This window comes from Arachis ipaensis, chromosome B2 (assembly GCF_059453495.1).
Source record: "Arachis ipaensis isolate K30076 ecotype BB chromosome B2, ASM5945349v1, whole genome shotgun sequence".
NCBI classification, from domain to species: Eukaryota; Viridiplantae; Streptophyta; class Magnoliopsida; order Fabales; family Fabaceae; genus Arachis; species Arachis ipaensis.
This window is the reverse complement of record NC_142437.1, coordinates 97,543,782-97,553,993: the sequence shown is the minus strand read 5'-3', so window position 1 is coordinate 97,553,993 and position 10,212 is coordinate 97,543,782. Positions and strand designations below refer to the sequence as shown.

The window sequence follows — 10,212 nt, the reverse complement described above, 5'->3', positions numbered from 1 at the left end:
AGTAAAGGAAATGGCAGCCGAACCCAACAACAATGCAAGGAGAATGCTTGGTGACTTTACTGCACCTAATTCCAATTTACATGGAAGAAGCATCTCCATTCCTGCCATTGGAGCAAACAACTTTGAGCTGAAACCTCAGTTAGTTTCTCTGATGCAGCAGAACTGCAAGTTTCATGGACTTCCATCTGAAGATCCTTTTCAGTTCTTAACTGAATTCTTGCAGATATGTGATACTGTTAAGACTAATGGAGTAGATCCTGAAGTCTACAGGCTCATGCTTTTCCCTTTTGCTGTAAGAGACAGAGCTAGATTATGGTTGGATTCTCAACCCAAAGACAGCCTGAACTCTTGGGATAAGCTGGTCACGGCTTTCTTAGCCAAGTACTTTCCTCCTCAAAAGCTGAGCAAGCTTAGAGCTGATGTTCAAACCTTCAGACAGAAAGAAGGTGAATCCCTCTATGAAGCTTGGGAAAGATACAAACAGTTGACCAAAAAGTGTCCTTCTGACATGCTTTCAGAATGGACCATCCTGGATATATTCTATGATGGTTTATCTAAGCTATCAAAGATGTCACTGGACACTTCTGCAGGTGGATCCATTCACCTAAAGAAAACGCCTGCAGAAGCTCAAGAACTCATTCACATGGTTGCTAATAACCAGTTCATGTACACTTCTGAAAGGAATCCTGTGAGTAATGGGACGCCTATGAAGAAGGGAGTTCTTGAAGTTGATACTCTGAATGCCATATTGGCTCAGAACAAAATATTGACTCAGCAAGTCAATATGATTTCTCAGAGTCTGCATGGAATGCAAGCTGCATCCAACAGTACTCAAGAGGCATCTTCTGAAGAAGAAGCCTATGATCCTGAGAACCCTGCAATAGCAGAGGTGAACTACTTAGGTGAACCTTATGGAAACACCTATAACTCAACATGGAGAAATCATCCAAATTTCTCATGGAAGGATCAAAAGCCCCAACAAGGCTTTAATAATGGTGGAAGAAACAGGTTTAGCAATAGCAAACCTTTTCCATCATCAACTCAGCAACAGACAGAGAACTCTGAACAAAATGCTTCTAATTTAGCAAATCTAGTCTCTGATCTATCTAAGGCCACTGTAAGTTTCATGAATGAAACAAGGTCTTCCATTAGAAATCTGGAAGCACAAGTGGGCCAGCTGAGTAAAAGGATCACTGAAATCCCTCCTAGTACTCTCCCAAGCAATACAGAAGAGAACCCAAAAGGAGAGTGCAAGGCCATTGACATAAGCGCCATGGCCGAACCTGAGAGGAGAGGAGAGGACGTGAATCCCAAGGAGGAAGACCTCCAGGGACGTCCAGTGATCAATAAGGAGCTTCCCTCTGGGGAACCAAAGGACTCTGAGGCTCATCTAGAGACCATAGAGATTCCATTGAACCTCCTTATACCCTTCATGAGCTCTGATGAGTATTCCTCTTCAGAAGAGAATGAGGATGTTACTGAAGAGCAAACTGCCAAGTTTCTTGGTGCAATCATGAAGCTGAATGCCAAATTATTTGGCATTGATACTTGGGAAGTTGAACCTCCCCTGTTCATCAATGAACTAAGTGATCTGGATCAACTGACATTGCCTCAGAAGAGACAGGATCCTGGAAAGTTCATAATACCCTGCACCATAGGCACCATGGTCTTTAAGGCTCTGTGTGACCTTGGTTCAGGAATAAACCTCATGCCCCTCTCTGTAATAGAGAAACTGGGAATCTATGGGGTGCAAGCTGCTAAAATCTCACTAGAGATGGCAGACAGCTCAAGAAAACAGGCTTATGGACAAGTAGAAGATGTATTAGTAAAGGTTGAGGGCCTTTACATACCTACTGATTTCATAGTCCTGGATACTGGAAAGGAAAAGGATGAATCCATCATCCTAGGAAGACCTTTCCTGGCCACTGCAAGAGCTGTGATTGATGTTGATAGAGGTGAAATAGTCCTTCAATGGAATGAGGACTCCCTTGTGTTTAAAACTCAAGGATCTCCCTCTGCAACCATGAAGAGGAAGCATGAAAAGCTTCTCTCAAAGCAGAGTCAACCAGAGCCCCCACAGTCAAACTCTAAGTTTGGTGTTGGGAGGCCACAACCAAACTCTAAGTTTGGTGTTGAACTCCCATATCCAAACTCTAAGTTTGGTGTTGGAGAGTCTCAACAAAGCTCTGCACATCTGTGAGGCTCCATGAGAGCCCACTGTCAAGCTATTGACATTAAAGAAGCGCTTGTTCGGAGGCAACCCAATGTTTATCTAATTCTTATTTTTATTGTTTTTCATGTTTTCTTAGGTTCATGATCATGTGGAGTCACAAAATAAACAAAAAAAAAAAAAATCAAAAACGGAATCAAAAACAGCAAAAGAAAAATCACACCCTGGAGGAGCATCTGTCTGGCGTTCAAACGCCAGAACAGAGCATAGTTCTGGCGCTGAACGCACAGAATGGGAGCATCCTGTCGCTGAACGCCCAGAACAAGCATGGTTCTGGCGTTCAACACCAGAAATGGCAGCAAAGGGGCGTTGAACGCCCAAAATGGGCACCAACCTGGCGCTGAACGCCCAGAGTTGTGTGCAAGGGCATTTTGCATGCCTAAATTGGTGCAGGGATGTAAATGCCTTGACACCCCAAGATCTGTGGACCCCACAGGATCCCCACCTACCTTCACTCACTCTCTTCTCTCTTCTCAATCATCCTCTATTCCCAATAAACACTCATCCCTTCTGTCTTCCATTTACCACTCACACCCATACACCCACTTACCTTCAAAAATTCAACATCTCTTCCCCACCCAATCCCACCCATATGGCCGAATACACACAGCCATCCATCTCCTCCATATCCTCTTCTTCTTCTATTCTTTCTTCTTTTGCTCGAGGGGGAGCAACATTCTAAGTTTGGTGTGGTAAAAGCATAGCTTTTTTGTTTTTTCCATAACCATTGATGGCACCTAAGGCCAAAGAAGCCTCTAGAAAGAGGAAAGGGAAGACAAAAGCTTCCATCAAGGGTCTATAGCTCAGTGGTAGAACATTTGACTGCAAATCAAGAGATCCCTGAGATACCTCAGGGGATACATTTTCTTCCACACAATTATTGGAAGCAACTAAGGGTGGAACATCAAGAGCACTCCTTCATCCTTCATGAAATCAGAGAAGATCTAAAAGCAATGAAGGAGGAGCAGCAAAGACAAGGAAGAGACATAGAAGAGCTCAAGGACATCACTAAGGTAGATTCATTCCTTGTTCTTGCTTTCTCTGTTTTTCGTTTTCTATGTTATGTGCTTATCTATGTTTGTGTCTTCATTACATGATCATTAGTAGTTAGTAACTTTGTCTTAAAGTTATGAATATCCTATGAATCCATCACCTCTCTTAAATAAAAACTGTTTTAATTCAAAAGAACAAGAAGTACATGAGTTTTGAATTTATCCTTGAACTTAGTTTAATTATATTGATATGGTGACAATGCTTCTTGTTTTCTAAATGTATGCTTGAACAGTGCATATGTCTTTTGAAGTTGTTGTTTGAGAATGTTAAATATGTTGGCTCTTGAAAGAATGATGACTAGGAGACATGTTATTCGATAATCTGAAAAATCATAAAAATGATTCTTGAAGCAAGAAAAAGCAGCAAAGAACAAAGCTTGCAGAAAAAAAAAGGGGCGAAAAAAAAAAAGAATAGAAAGAAAAAGAAAAAGCAAGCAGAAAAAGCCAATAACCCTTAAAACCAAAAGGCAAGGGCAAATAAAAAGGATCCCAAGGCTTTGAGCATCAGTGGATAGGAGGGCCTAAAGGAATAAAATCCTGGTCTAAGCGGCTAAACCAAGCTGTCCCTAACCATGTGCTTGTGGCGTGTAGGTGTCAAATGAAAACTTGAGACTGAGCGGTTAAAGTCAAGGTCCAAAGCAAAAACAAAGAGTGTGCTTAAGAACCCTGGACACCTCTAATTGGGGACTTTAGCAAAGCTGAGTCACAATCTGAAAAGGTTCACCCAATTATGTGTCTGTGGCATTTATGTATCCGGTGGTAATACTGGAAAACAAAGTGCTTAGGGCCACGGCCAAGACTCATAAAGAAGCTGTGTTCAAGAATCATCATACTGAACTAGGAGAATCAATAACACTATTCGAAATCTGAAGTTCCTATAGATGCCAATCATTCTGAACCTCAATGGATAAAGTGAGATGCCAAAACTATTCAAGAGGCAAAAAGCTATAAGTCCCGCTCATATGATTGGAGCTATGTTTCATTGATAGTTTGGAATTTATAGTATATTCTCTTCTTTTTATCCTATTTGATTTTCAGTTGCTTGGGGACAAGCAACAATTTAAGTTTGGTGTTGTGATGAGCGGATAATTTATACGCTTTTTGACATTGTTTTTAGTATGTTTTTAGTAGAATCTAGTTACTTTTAGGGATGTTTTTAATAGATTTTATGTTAAATTCACATTTCTGGACTTTACTATGAGTTTGTGTATTTTTCTGTGATTTCAGGTATTTTCTGGCTGAAATTGAGGGACTTGAGCAGAAATCAGATTCAGAGGTTGAAGAAGGACTGCTGATGCTGTTGGATTCTGACCTCCCTGCACTCAAAGTGGATTTTCTGGAGCTACAGAACTCAAAATGGCGCGATTCCAATTGCGTTGGAAAGTAGACATCCAGGGCTTTCCAGCAATATATAATAGTCCATACTTTGGCCAAGAATTGACGATGTAAACTGGCGTTCAACGCCAGCCTTCTACCCAAATCTGGCGTCCAGCGCCAGAAAAGGAGCCAAAACCAGAGTTGAACGCCCAAACTGGCACAAAAGCTGGCGTTCAACTCTAGAAAGGACCTCTACACGTGCAACACTCAAGCCCAAGCCCAAGCACACACCAAGTGGGCCCCGGAAGTGGATTTGTACATCAATTACTTACTCATGTAAACCCTAGTAGCTAGTTTATTATAAATCGGACCTCTTACTATTGTATTAGGCATCTTGGGATTATATTTTGATCCTGTGATCACGTTTTGGGGGCTGGCCATCTCGGCCATGCCTGGACCTTCACTTATGTATTTTTTTACGGTAGAGTTTCTACACTCCATAGATTAAGGTGTGGAGCTCTGCTGTCCCTCAAAGATTAATGCAAAGTACTACTGTTTTCTATTCAATTCTTCTTATTTCTCTTCTAAGATATCCATTCGCACCCAAGAACGTGATGAAGGTGATGATTATGTGTGACGCTCATCATCCTTCTCCCTTATGAACGCGTGCCTGACAAACACTTCTGTTCTACATGAAATAAGCTAGAATGAGTATCTCTTAGATCTCCTAACCAGAATCTTCGTGGCGTAAGCTAGAATGATGGCGGCATTCAAGAGAATCCGGAAAGTCTAAACCTTGTCTGTGGTATTCCGAGTAGGATTCAATGATTGAATGACTGTGACGAGCTTCAAACTCGCGAGTGCTGGGCGTTAGTGACAGACGCAAAAGGAGGGTGAATCCTATTCCAGCATGATCGAGAACCGACAGATGAATAGCCGTGCCGTGACAGGGTGCGTGAGCATATTATTCACTGAGAGGAGGGGATGTAGCCACTGACAACGGTGATGCCCTTGCATACAGCCAGCCATGGAAAGGAGTAAGACTGACTGGATGAAGATAGCAGGAAAGCAGAGGTTCAGAGGAACGAAAAGCATCTCCATTCGCTTATCTGAAATTCTCACCAATGAATTACATAAGTATCTCTATCCCTATTTTATTAATTAATATTCGAAAACACCATTATCCATTTATATCTGCCTGACTGAGATTTACAAGGTGACCATAGCTTGCTTCATACCAACAATCTCCGTGGGATTCGACCCTTACTCACGTAAGGTATTACTTGGACGACCCAGTGCACTTGCTGGTTAGTTGTATCGAAGTTGTGACAATTATGAATTAAGATCAGAGCACCAAGCTCTGGAGCCATTACCAGGATTTGTTCAAGCCTGGAGATCACAATTTCGTGCACCAAGGAGCACGGAACCATTGTCAACAGCAAGGTCTTTGAGATGAATGGAAAAAAGCAGGCTCTTGTTCAGTTTGAAACTGAGGAGCAGGCTACCGAGGCCCTTGTCTGCAAGCACGCAAGACCACTTTCTGGCTCGGTGATTCGAATCTCCTTTTCTCAGCTGCAGAACATTTGATCGAGACTTTTGCTACCAACTCGAGCGCTACCGTCTTACGGTTCTTAAGCTTATTTGGGATAAGGATTATGAACTTGGGAAGGATAATATTTATGCAAATGATGCCACTTTCATTGTCTTGTAATGGTCGAATTGCTTATTAATATACAGATAAAACATGTTCTCACTTCTCATTTCACTTCCTATTTTAATAATTTAAATATGATAATCAATAATTAGTCATTTAACTTTAAATTAAAAATAAAAATTTATCCAAAATATAACAACTTTCCACCGTTTAAGATACTATCCCTTTATCTTGTATTTAAATAATAATAAATTTGAGATTATTTTTTAAATATTAGCTTTTTAAAAAAGATAAAATTAGATTATTTTATATAATCTTATTATTCTTAACTTCTTATCTTCTTACTCTAATTAGATAACTTTTTTTTTGAAAAAAAGATAGAAATAAAATATTTTAAAATTTGTATTATTTTTATCTTATCTTATCTTTTATCACCGAATTTACTATATATTCATCTTAAGGGGTTATATGGTACCGTACAAGACAAAATACTATTTGAGTAAGTAGTAAAAGATTATTCCAATGAAAAATATGGAGGTCAAGAGTATGTTTAACGATATAACAAAAAGGATAGAAAACTTAGAGTCGCTCATTCATGTTCTACACTAAAAAATTGATGTGAACATGGCACAACAGAGAACTTCCGTAAATAGTAGTTCCATATTGGATCCTACTGTAGTTGTGCAATCTTCGGAAAGTGCAAAAACTAGTGATCTTACTAGTATCATGCCAATTCAACCTAAAAAGTGAGTGCAATATATATAAAAGTGAAATGAGAAGTGAGAACAGGTTTTATCTGTATATTAATAAGCAATTCGACCATTACAAGACAATGAAAGTGGCATCATCTGCATAAATATTATCCTTCCCAAGTTCATAATCCTTGTCCCAAATAAGCTTAAGAACCGTAAGACGGTAGCGCTCGAGTCGGTAGCAAAAGTCTCGATCAAATGTTCTGCAGCTGAGAAAAGGAGATTCGAATCACCGGGCCAGAAAGTGGTCTTGCGTGCTTGCAGACAAGGGCCTCGGTAGCCTGCTCCTCAGTCCAAACTGAACAAGAGCCTGCTTTTTTCCATTCATCTCAAAGACCTTGCTGTTGACAATGGTTCCGTGCTCCTTCACAAGGCTTACAACGTCCTCTTCAGTGATGTCTTGTGAGAGGGTTGACAAATGGATCATCTTGGTTGGCGAGCAGCAATACCGGTAGTTTTTAGCAGCATTGCGATTGAACCGGTTGAGATTTGAATTCACATACTCGTGTGTTTCGGCACCTTAGGTTATATTCGGATGCTTCGAGAAGTTGACCTCCAATCGCTTCCCGAACAACATAGCTCCCTACATTGGAGAGATAGTATTAACCATAAAAATCACAAGAACCTCTAGTAAAGATATAAGCACCTAAGTAACAAACCTTAAGAAAATGTACTGCCAATTCGGCTTGGAAACCATCCCCCATTTGGATAAGCGCATGATCTGGTTTGTTCCTAAGAAGTTTGATTCTGACAATGTTCCCATAAATGGCGAACAAGTTGAACAGTTTATCTTCATCTATTCTCTGAATTTTAAACAGAGTTTGAGCCAACTTTAAAGAAAAAAAGGGGAAAAGAGGAGAGAGAGAACTTTATAGCAGAACGCAGAAATTCCAGGACAACATGCTTACATCAGGATTGAGATTTGCAACAAGAATTGTACACCTGTCGTTTGTTCCGGTTACCCCAGGAGGCAAGCCTCCCCCAAAGGCAGCTACAATTGCTGCAGCATTGGCCATCTATAAAATTCAAAACAAATTGGTAAAAACTCAAATTAATAATAGTTTCAAGATCAGAAAACTCAATCTCCAAAATCAGTTACGAATAATCCAGCAAGCCTGGTGTTTAGTACATTCACCAATGTTTCTTCAAATGCAAAATTAAATAAAAAAAAAGGAGACATAAACCATTAGGCATTTCAAATGCTACTTTGCATGAAATGCCAAAAGGATAATGACTTCCTCATATATTCAATAGTGCATTAAAATTAGCAAATAGTGACTTCGACTTGGCTTGAAAGGTACCCCACCTGTGAATATCCTCCAGCTGTGAAAAAAGAGAAAAAGATAATACAAATACGACAAACCAACCAAAGCAACTTAAAAGGTTTAGCACCTCCTCTACCTCCAGAACCTTGAACACCATACATGCTCCCTGCATCACCATATCTAGGCTATTTCGTAGAAGATGAAGGAAGAAAAATATATTAGAATGGGCTCTCCAAAAGATTAACAAGAAATTTTGGTTGATAAATAGATAAAGAAAAGAGTCACGCAGAGCATACTTGTGAAGATCGGCCTTTCTGCTCTGTTGGAAGATTTGGGTTTGTGAAGTCCCTGCGGAACATTATTAAAAAATACAGAAACAATGAATACGAAATGTAAATAAAAGATATTGAAGTAGGAAAAATTAAATGTTAAAAAAGAAAGAACCAACAAAATCTCTTTGATCGATCATTGTTGTAGTTCACTTGTAATTCATCAAGGCTGCAATTAACAATGAATTTAACATCCAAAAGTAGTAAGTTTTAGAACCCAGAAACCAATTAATGATAAAATTGCTTCAGATAAATTTAACCTACTTCGAGAACTGAATGTCCAGTTGACAGCAACCATCATATATGTTGCGTCCCTAGAATTTTTCAGAAATATAACCATAATATTAGCAAGGCAATATCAGAATTAACAAGCTGATTAGTGCCTAGCTCCTAGTAAATTGTAAACAACCTGAAGTGTACTTCTAGTGGTAACAGCACTTTGACGTGATTGATACTGGATGAGAGCCTGAAAGCCTACACAGTTTTGTAAATACATGATGAAATTTACAGTAGAATACACAAAAAAGCTAAAAATAAAATAAATTTGCAGAAGCATAAAAAATTTGCTAATATTAATGAACAATCTTCCATCATTTTCCAATGACCTACAAAAAAGAACAACCAAAGTATTCATCTATTCTAAAGTACCATTTCCTCATCCACCGAGTTAAAGCCCAAGGCAAAAGAAAAGAGTGGAAAAGCGAATAGGTAAAAGAAATAAAGAGAGGGAGAATCCAAGAGAATCTAACCAGCTGACTTCTGAAACGTTACAATCTTTTCAACATAGCAATAAAATCACAACGACAATAAAATCACAACGATAATAGCAACTTAACCACCAAGATTTAATTGGTGAAGGCTGCAAAAGTAAGGAGACAGGAAAACACCAAGATTTTATCAAGTGTTGATGCAGCGTCTTGCGCGCGGCGGCGGCGGCGTCGTCTTGTGCGGCGGCGGGCGCAGGTTGCGACAGCGAGGGGAAGAGGAAGTTATTTAGATTTGGAGTAGGGGAAGAGGGAGAGAGAGACATGGATTGATAATTCTAGCAGAAATTGATAAAAAGAGAAAAACTCTAGCAGACCTCTTTTCTCTAAATGCCTTTGAATTTGAAAATGAAAGAGAAAGGGGACAAAGTTAAAAACCAATAATTTGAGGGGTCAAAATCTAATTAGTAAATTTTTCAAAAAAAAAAGGGGGTACATTTTGTAATTATTTTATGATGGTTAATGATAAACCTACAAAAATGTGGGTGTAACAAATCCTTGGCCCAATTAATATACTCAAATTTAATAGCTTTGATGGTGGTGATTCTTTGTAATTAGTTAAAAAGTTTCAACTTTCTCTTTCTCTCTCTAACTCTCCCTACGATTTTGACAAACTTAATTTAGTTATTAAATAATTTTTTTAAGTTTAGAATATTTTTAACTTCCTATATAATAAGTATCTTTTAAATTATCTAATCCATAGAAGGTTACATCTTTTCATGTATCTTGAAAGCTAAAAATTAAAGTTAAATGATATTAGTTTTTTTATTTAGTACAAAAATAAACGTTAAGTCTAAATGATATTAATTCTTTAATAAGGCAGAGAAATTCCATGAAATGGTAATATTA

General features: G+C 38.8%; 1 non-coding gene across 1 annotated transcript; it reads right to left on the bottom strand.

The window, feature by feature from the left end:
• Positions 1-406: 406 nt before the first annotated feature.
• LOC148574948 (small nucleolar RNA R71) lies at positions 407-514 on the bottom strand. Its single transcript, XR_015905730.1, has one exon. It is a non-coding gene; the product is annotated as a small nucleolar RNA R71 (small nucleolar RNA).
• Between the last annotated feature and the right edge of the window lie 9,698 nt (positions 515-10,212).